A 10,383-nucleotide genomic window follows, 5' to 3' on the forward strand; every position below is an offset into this window, starting at 1 on the left:
GATAAAGGGGATGGAACAATTCCCCTATGAGGAAAGAATGAAGAGACCTGGAGAAGAGACAGATGAGGGGAAATATGACAGACATCTATAAAATAACGAGTGAAATGGAACAAGTAAACGTTAATCAGTTGTTTACTGTTTCAAAGAGTACAAAGACTAGGGGACATATAATGAAGTTTCTAAGTGAATAATTTAAAACTAATATTCCAAGCCACAAGAGGCAACCATATATCTGACACTTTCCAATCTGATACAGGGGTCCCTCAAGGCTCAGCCCTCCCAGCAACACTATTCAATATTTACATGCTCCTACTGTGTAAATTACTGACAAATCTAGGAATAACTTTCTTCTTGTATGCTGACGACTTACAGGTTTACATCCTACTCTTCAGATCATTTGAAAACACAACTTCGATATTCTCTACTTATATAAAAGAAATACAACTGTTGCACTGGAGGTGCACTTGTTGCACTTGGTCTGGTGCAGGATTGGTACGGCCCTCTGGTCGGACCCAGAGAGTGCCTGCCACCAGGGGGCGGAGCACACAAGGAAACAGAGGCTAGCTGGTGCTTCACCAATAACAGTCTGGGGTTTACACAGGTTGAGCCCTTGGGTACCCGGACCGCCTGGACTTAGGTGGGCCTCTGGTAGTCTCCCGGAGAGGTAGTGGAGGGGTGTGCCCATCACGAGCAAAGGTGCGTGGCTGATGCAGAATGGATGGACTAGACCCGAACTGGAAGCTCCGGAGACTTCAGGGAGGTAACAGTTCAGGAAGGTTCTCCAGGCGAGTCAGGCAGCGCCTGTGGGTCTAGTCGAGTGGAAGCTGCGATTGGTTTCCAAGGAGGTTGGTCTAATGGTCACAGGCCAGAAGAGAGTGTCCGAATGAAGCACAAGGGTCAGAGCCATAGTATCAGTGCAGGAGAAGTCAGCCAAAGCAAGGGTTAATACCAGAGTCAGTCCGAGCGTAGTCAAAGGCTAGCGAGGGTCAGTTCCAGGCAGCAGACAAGACAGTGGTCAGGCAGGCAGTGGTCACGTTCCAGGCGGCAGGGAAGAGAATGGTCAGGCAGGCAGTGGTCCGTTTCGGGTGGCAGACAGAAGAATGGTCAGGCAGGCAATGGTCAGTTCCGGGCAGCAGATAGAAGAATGGTCAGGCAGGCAGAGGTCAGTACCAGAGGTCAGTCCGAAGAGGTACTACCTGAGAAGGACACAGGAATACAAGGAGCCACTGGGAACAGAAAGACACTGGAACACGGAGATGCTGGAACAAGGAGATACTGGAACACACGGAGGCAAACTATCACACCAATGGTGTCGACCCGACGCAATGCTCGGTGGAGATCCTGCCGGACCAAGACTCCAGCCTTCGCGGAAGGAGCCAATGGGCGGAATGGTACTCCGGAAATGGACGGCCAGGGTCGAGATCCGGGGCGAGCATTCTTCAGGCAGGGATGGAACAACCCGATTCTAAGGCAGGGATTAGGGGTTTGAGCCCTGCCTTATATACAGGGCTCCGGTGATGTCATCAGGTCGTGCCTTCCTCAGGTTTCCCACGCTACTCCCTTTAAAAGTAAGCATGTCGGCCGCGCGTGCGCGCGCGCCTAAGGGCAGGGCCAAGCCGCCGAAGATGCGGAGCCCCAATGGGAGCTCCGCTGCGAGGCCTGCAGGGAAGATGACACTGAGGGAAGCCGTGTTGAGTGACAGGGACACCGGGGGTTGGCCGTATTCAGGCCAGTGCTTGTGGAGGGCAGTGCGAGGTGAGCAGGCCTGGTTGCGGTACCCAAGCAGCCGGGATGCACAACAACAACATAAACTATCGCAACTTAAACTGACATTAAACCCTAAAAAGACTAAATCATTTGGCTGAGTAGAAACTCATCAACGGTTAAACCACCTACCCTTGACCTGGGTAGATAGATGTGAACCTTACAATGAAAATGCACATCAATAAATTAATCAAGACACTTAAAACCACAACTATTACAAAATGCTGCAGCAAGACTATTATTAGGATCTAGGAAATATGATCACATTACTCTCTCTCTGATATCACTACATTGGTTACCAGTACAAGTCAGAATCTACTGTAAAGTATTATGATAATATTCAACATCATCCACTCCAATAAGACCGGATTATTAAGAGTGACTCTACAACCTTATAGTCCACAGCGAACATTAAGATCTCAAAATAAAGGACTATTGTCTGTTCCCAAAATACAGTGCACACAACTGAAGCAAATAAGAGATCGAGTGTTCTCAATAGCGGGTCCAAAGCTTTGGAATTCTATGCCCAAGACATATTTTTCCAGATAGAGATTTAAACGTGAACTAAAAACATGGCTATTCAAAAACGCATATAATTTAACTTAAAACTTGAGAATATACAAAACCACAAAAATAAGAAGGGCAAAAATAATAATGGAATCATAAAGAATAAATCAAATGAGAATGCAAGATTCTCAAAACAACTCCCTAAGACGTGAAAAATATAATTTTCTTAGCATCCAGCCAGATGAATCCAGAACAAGTGAGTAAGGCACCCCCACCAGCGGACGGAGTTGGAGCAAGCTGACGTCACTGTACATATACCCCTGCAGTGACCTCAGCCCACCAGTATTCTCCATCTCCAGCAGATGGTGGACGTGATTTCCCCACTGGGGATTGCTTCAATTTTAAGAAGGAGAATTACAGAAGAAAATTACCGCCTCACTTTCCTGCGTGATAAAAAATTGGTTCCTTCCCCAGTTGAGAATTCCTGAGGTGATTTCCGTGGTCCCTCAGAGGTGTGCCTCAATGTGGCCTTAGCTGCTTGAGCAGCTGAAAGGCAGTGGATGCTGGAAGCCGAGTACGGCAGTGATGGCAAATGCCCTCTCCCCCCGACAGCTGGAGACCATCTCTGTGCTCAGCCAGGTAAGGCTGAGCTCAGGTAAGTTTTAAAATATAGAGACAGCGGGAGATTTTTACTTCAGGGCTTCCTCCTCCCTCCTGTCTCCGTGTTCAGTGCACCGTTCCGACGTTCGTCCCGCTCTGTGGGAGGTCGAGGGATGTAGGCAGCCTTACGGGTTGAGCAGACTATCTAGGCTAGGCCCCACTCCGAGGCTTTTGCTGCATGTTGTACGGTAGACTGCTTTTTGCGCGCTTTTTTAGGTGCCCTCTACAGGCTTGACTGTTCTGCGTGTGCATCTCACTGTGCATCCTTTTGTGCGCCCAATTTTTTTAGCACACAATAAAATCTTATCCTTTGGGCGCCCACATCAAGCGCTGTATGCTTATGTCAATGCACTTCTATTCACTTATTTTTTTGTGCGCCTTCCTGTTGGCCACCTGGGTGAGCGCCTAGGTATGCGCACAAAATATTGACCTCATAACTAATTGAGCACCTAATTAAGCACCCAGGTGGGTGCACTTCTCTATTGGACGCATATCTGTTTTTGAGCACCTACTTAAGTGCCTGATAAAGTATCTATTTAAAAAAACAAAAACAAAAAACTACTAGATGCATGCCTCTGGCCGCCACTAAGCGCCCTGTCGGCTATTATGGCCCCTGTGTTTAAGAAGCCTAAGCACCTCTCTCTTTGCACTGCTTGTCATATTTGGGCATCTCAGCCAGGAGTGCCCGCTGAATTGTGCCAGTGCTGTTTGGAGGCCCAAGGTGACTTGTCTTCCTCTTATTTTGCTAAGCCTGGTTCTTCCCAGCCCTGAAGTGGGTCTGGGTAAAGATGTCTCAGTTGTGGTGCCTGAATTTGGACCTCCCCTACCTGGCTCCTCATTGGGGATGGTAGCTCAGTTGATATTCCTCAACTACCTCCCGATCTGGATGTTTCTACTTTTTTCTTGGATAGAATTTTTCCAGGGGTTACAATCTTTTCTTCAGGCGCAGTCTTTTGTCCCATGCTCCTGGGGCAGAAGCGCAGGTGAGACCCTCGCCTGGAACTTCGGTTCCACACCGGAGTAACCCCCGGGCAACAGCGACTCCTATGGCTGGTGATCTGGAAGGCACAGATGATGACGCTGATCCTGGCTCTTTTAAGGATGGGGAAATCCCCCCTGGCTTGGAACCGTATAAAACTATGTTACGTTTCTTTCACAGAGATGAGCTGCCAGCCTTGATTTCCCAGACCTTGACTATGTTTGGAGTTCTTGGGGCTGATCCTGTTTCTGAGTTGAAAAGAAATTCTATTATGGTCTTCTTGCATAAAGCCTCTTATTTGTTCCCTGTGTTGGAGGCCATTCAAGAATTGATTGATCTTGAGTGGGGCGCCTCAGAGACTAATCTCAAAGGTGGTCAGATTTTGGAAGGCCTCTACCCTCTGGTCCCGGTGGTGAGAGAGTGCTTACGTTTTCTGAAGGTAGATGCACTGGTGTGTGCGGTCTCCCACCGGACCACTATTCCCACAGAAGGAGGAGTGGCCTTGAAGGATGCTCATGATAGAAAGGTTGAGGCTATCCTCAAGCAGGTGTTGGAAGCAGTAGCAATGAGCTTACAGATCGCTTCTTCTTGTTCCTTGGTGGCTCACTCTTGTTTGCTTCTCTCCCAGGAGGTTGATGACTCGGGGGTAAATTCCATGGCACTTTTGGAACCAGCCGCCGCCTTCTTGGCCGATGCGGGCTGTGATTTGGTCTGCACTTTAGCCAGAGGGGTGGCTTCAATAATGACGGCCAGACACCAATTATGGTTGAGAAATTGGTCGGCTGATGTGACCTCCAAGGCTAACCTCACCAAGTTGCCCTTTATCGGCTCGCTTTTATTTGGGAGCGAGTTGGAGAAACTGGCCAGTAAATGGGGTGAATCTCCCATTTCTTGTTTGCCGGAGGATAAGTAGCAGTCACAGTGCTCCTTTACTGTGAGGGGTTGTGCTAGAGGATCCAGGCGTTTTCGGCCCTGTAGAGGAGTGACTTATCAGAGGACTTGGCCCTTTGGTAGGTCTCAGTTCTTTCGTCCCTGACAGCCCAGACGAGGTGCAGTCTCTGGTGATGGAACCTCCCGACCCTCCCAATGAAGGTTTGCTGACCCATCCCCGGGAATAAGTTAGGGGGTCGTCTCTCTCTCTTTTATCAGAGGTGGGTCAAAATTACGTCGGATCAGTGGGTCCTGGAGGTGATAATAGAGATCGATATGCGAAGGAGTTTAACCGTATTCCCCGGGACATGTTCATGGCGTCTCCCTGCCACTCTCTTCAGAAGAAGCAGGCAGTGGAAAGTAAGTTAACAAGACTCTTCAGTCTGAGGGCTGTGGTTCCAGTACCTGCGTCTCAAGAAAATATGGGCCGATATTCCATTTATTTCATTGTGCCAAAGAAGGAAGGCTCCTGTCATCACATCCTGGACCTCAAAAGCATCAACCGTCATCTATGAGTGAAGCATTTTTGCATGGCAACATTGCATTTGGTAATAATGGCTGTGCAGTCAGGGGAGTTCCTGACCTCCTTGGATATGTCCGAGGCATATCCTCACATTCCCATCCGACTAGAGCATCAGCGCTTTCTGCGGTTCGCAGTGTGGGGTCACCACTTTCAGTTTCGGGCACCGTATGGCCACCACTTCCAGGACCTTCTCCAAGGTTATGTTGGTAGTTGTGGCAGCATTGAGAAAGGATGGCATCCTGGTGCACCTGTATTTGGACAACTGGCTGATTCGCACCAAGTCACTGGAAGAGAGCCACCTGGTCACTCGCAAGGTGATTTCCCTGTTGTGAGAGCTCGCCTGGGTGGTGAATCTAGCCAAAAGCAGTCTTCAGCCTTCTCAGTCACTGGATTACCTGGGAGTTTGATTCGACATGCAGCAGGGCAAGGTCTTCCTACCGGAAGCTTGCATTCTGAAGTTGCTAGCTCAAGTCCGTCTGTTGTTGAACACTCTGCGCCCTACTGTATGGTCTTACCTGCAAGTTCTTGGCTTGATGGCAGTGGCCTTGGAAGTGGTGTCATGAGCGAGGGCACATATGTGTCCTCTTCAGCACTCCCTGCTATCTCAGTGGAATCCGCAGTCTCAGGACTATTCGATTCGGCTCCACCTACCAATGGGGAGGTATCCTCCCAACTGCATTGGTGGTTGCAGGTGGATCATCTACGGAAGGAAGTGTCCCTGTCCCCTCCAGATTGGATGTAAGTCTCTGAGGTTGGGGAGCTCACTGTCAGGAACTGATGGCATAAGGGTGTTGGAGTGCAGGAGAGTCTCTCTGGAACATCAATCGACTGGAAGCCAGGACTGTCCGGTTGGCATGTTTGCAGTTCGGCGACAGGCTACAAGGTCAGTCAGTTTGCATAATATTGGACAATGCAAGGACCGTAGCTTACATCAATCGGCAGGGAGGTACTAAGAGCCAACAAGTGTCAATGGAAATAGATCATCTTATGGAATAGGCAGAGGAGCATCTCCAGATGATCTCAGCCTCGCACATTGCAGGCAAAGACAATGCAAGAGCAGACTTTCTCAGCAGAGAAAGTCTAGACTCAGGAGAGCATTGGGGTAACTTCCTTGATGCGGTGGTTACTACTCTTAACCAAAAAGCCTGATAACCAATGAGAGCATGAGGGTAACTTGCTTGATGCAGCGGTTACTACCCTTAACCAAAATGCCTGATACTACACTTCTGATGCAACTCCAACATTGCTCTCTGCTTCAATGGCAGAGGGGGAAAGGAGATTGGACTTAAACAGTAACCAACAAGAGCCCTGACCTTGGCGGACTGAGTAACTGATAAGTATGGGAAACTGATAACTATGAGAGCTTGCTGGGCAGACAGGATGGGCCATAAGATCCTTTTATGCCATCAGTTCTGTTTCTATGAGAGTGGGCATTGTCAGATGAGGCATTATAACTGATTTGGGATTGCTGGGGTCTCCTGTTCCTGGATCTGTTGGCAACTCTGCACAACCACGTTCCACAATTCTTTCAGCCGCCGAAGGGATATGAAATTATTGGGCATTGATGCCCTAGTGCAGGAGTGGCTGGAAGACAAGTTGCTGGATGTCTTTCCTCCTTAGCCCATATTGGGCAGATTGATTCGCAGGATCGAACTCTACAGGGGGATGGTGCTCTTGGTCACTCCAGATTGGCCCAGGAAACTGTGGTATGCAGATCTGCAGAGGCTCCTGGTGGATTCGCCTCTTCGACTTCCAGTGCACAGGAACCTGTTGCAGCAGGGTCCTGTCCTTCACAAAGATCCGATTAAATTTTGTGTTATGGTTTGGCCCTTGAAAGGGCTCACTTGCTGAAATGTGGATATTCTGCCGCAGTGATTTCCAGCTTGCTAAGAGCTAGTAAGTTCTCCCCTTCTTTGGCTTACGTGTGAGTTTGGAGGGTGTTTGAGGCCTGGTGTGCAGATCGAGGTGCTCTTCCCTCCTTTGTCAAGATTCCACCTATTTTGGAATTTTTGCAGGATAGTTTGAACAAAGGCTTGGCTCTTAATTCCTAGAAGGTACAAATAATGGCTCTCGCCTGTTTCAGGGCTCAGGTACAGGTGAATCCTTGTCGGCTCACCTTGATGTGGCCTGTTTTTTCTGAAAGGAGTGAAACATCCTCGTCCTCCTTTGCAGATTCCGATGCCCCTATGGAGTCTTAATTTGGTCTTGGATTTTTTGGCAGGCCCCATGTTTAGACCTCTGCATACGCTGTCCTTGCAGTTGCTGACCTTGAAGATGGCGTTCCTTGTGGCAATTTGCTCAGCCCGTAGGGTCTCAGAATTGCAGGCTTTGTCTTGCCGGGAGCCTTTTCTCCAAGTGACTCCAAGAGCAGTACAGCTGCATACTATTCCTTCCTTTTTACCGAAGGTAGTCTGAGTTTACTTGAATCAGACCATCTCCCTGCTATCTCTGGATAAAGAAAGAGTCGCAGAGGAATATCGTCTGTTGCGACCCTTGGATGTCAAGAGACATATTGTCTGGTATCTGAAGGTTACTGAACTTTTGCGGAAGACATGGTGGTACTAGAAAGGGAGAGCCAGCCTCGCGGGCTACTTCAGCTCGCTGGATTAAGGAGGTAGTCATGGCTGCATACATGGATGGTGGGAAGCCATTACCTAGTCAGATTCGGGCTCATCCCACTAGGGCTCAGGCAGTGTTATGAGTGGAAGTTAGATTTCTGTCTCCCGATGACAATTGCCGAGCTGTGACGTGGTCTTCCTTACACACCTTTTCCAGCTATTATCGCCTGGATGTTCAGGCCCGAGAGAACGAGGCCTTTGCGCGTGCGGTTTTGTCTGGACTACGGGCAGTCTCCCACCCTATTAGGGAGTAGCTTGGGTACATCCCACTTGTTCTGGATTCATCTGCCTGGATGCTAAGAAATGAGAAATTACTACTTACCTGATAACTTCCTTTTCTTTAGGACAGTCAGATAAATCCAGCCTCCCTTTCTTGGCTGCCATGTGGTTGAATTTTGTGTATCCTGTGTGCCTACATGTTACAGGGATTACGGGTAAGCGTTACTCCAGTCCCTAGACTAGTGTTACTATGTTCTTATCGGAGCTCAGTGTTGCCTGTTGGCCAAATATTGACAAGGTTAATTGTTTTTAATCAAGTTTTTTGCTAGTCTGTCCACATTTGCTTTTGAAGAGAATACTGGCAGGCTGATGACACTGCAGGGGTTTATATATACCGTTACATGTACTAAAAGGCAAACTATTTTAGATTCCAGTTAGGAACATTATATATAAAGTTTTTTTTTAGTGCCTTAGTAAAGAAAATGTGTGCTGAACTTCAGCACACATCTTTTACATGCATCATAATAAATCAACCTCTAAGTTTGTATCTGAAGCAATAGCAAGTGAAGTAACCTACCCAACATCAAACAGAGAATCGTCAGGATATGAAGAGTGGTTTTACTGGTTAGCCTGCTGCTCCTCTAGGCCGACCCCAAGTCCTTACCAAATACAGAATAAATGACCACAACTTAGAAACACAACTCTGCATATATAAACTGAATCCTTCTTTGCTCTGCTGTCCACTCCAGGCTCACCCCTCCACTCCTTCTCCCTGCAGCTGCCCGGGAAGAGAGGAGCTGGAGTAGGAAGCAGAGGGCTGTTCTCTGAGATTCAGGACATGGGGTAATAAAGTTATCAGGACAGCCCTGTGTGTCCCTGCAATGGGCCCGTTACAGTGCAGGATTAGGGCAGCTGCCCCATAGGAAAAAAGCACAGCAGCTCTGAGGGAGAGAGGTGTGCATGTGTGAAAGAGTTGGAGAGAGATGATGTGAGGAGGAGGGATGTTTGTGAGGAAGAGGAAGGGAGGGGTAGAAGGGAAGAGAATGATAAACACTGGACCATGAGACAGGATAAAGAGAAAGAAAAGTAAAAAGAAAAGAGATGATAGAATAGAAAAGAAATGGGACTTGGGAATGAGATCAGCAAGAGAAGAAAGGGGCAGCAGGATGAAAACATCTGGAAGAAAGCCTGAGAGAACAGAGGAGGAAGAGAAGGAAACAGAAATCAGAGGAAGAGGAAATGTAGAAACATGGAAAAAGGAGTAAATAGGAAAAGATGGAAAATTAAAATAAGGATAAAGAAAACCCCTGCAAAACTGAGGAGGGATCAGGATGAAGTAACAAGGAAGAATCACAAAAGAAGAACAGAAGGGGAATAAAGAGGAAAAGATAGAAAGCTTTGGAAGTATTTTAGTGTAAAATGCGATGTTACGTTCCAGGGGAAAGTGGCAGAGCAGGATTCCCAGGCAGTGGTGGTCTCAGGGTTATTCAAGCCCTGGGCAAAAGAGTTATTTGGAGACCCTGAGAGGTTTAATTTGAAGATCTATAGCCAAGTCAGACATTTTCAATTTCACTCTGCCCTCTCCATGAAACTGCAATGAAACTTGTATTGTGGAGTTTTTAAAATTATCTTTGGATCAATTAGCTAAATAATTGAGTGTTAAAATGCAAATAGAGCCATCTCCTTGCACAAACTTCACACGAAGGCAAACTTTTGGGGGTCTCCTAGAGTGTGAGGTCTCGGGCAGTCACCTGGTTTGCCACTGCTGGTGCTGAGGTTAGTAATCACTGTACAGGATGACAAGTGTTCTGCTTACTTCTCACTCTCGAGCCTGTGCTTAGAATATTTGATTCAGATTTCCTGTGTTTATGGTAATGTATTGTACACATGAGGTGGTAATCTGTGATTTTTTTCATTAGGTCAGTGATTACACCTCTGCTAACTGTATCACTCCTGGAGAAACTGGAGTCTTTATAGGATGTAATACATCATTTCTGTGGGTCCTTTAAAAGGTGTCTTAACAATAAGGACATTTATAATATCTAACATCTTTTAGGAAAATGGATTCTGGGATTAAATAAGCTGCACATATTTAAGCTTTATTTATGGGATGAATACCTCACATCTCCTTTAATGCACATTCAAATGTCCCATATATAGATATCAGGGAGAAGGTGCTTGTC

This window comes from Rhinatrema bivittatum, chromosome 2, assembly GCF_901001135.1.
Source record: "Rhinatrema bivittatum chromosome 2, aRhiBiv1.1, whole genome shotgun sequence".
Lineage (NCBI taxonomy): Eukaryota > Metazoa > Chordata > Amphibia > Gymnophiona > Rhinatrematidae > Rhinatrema > Rhinatrema bivittatum.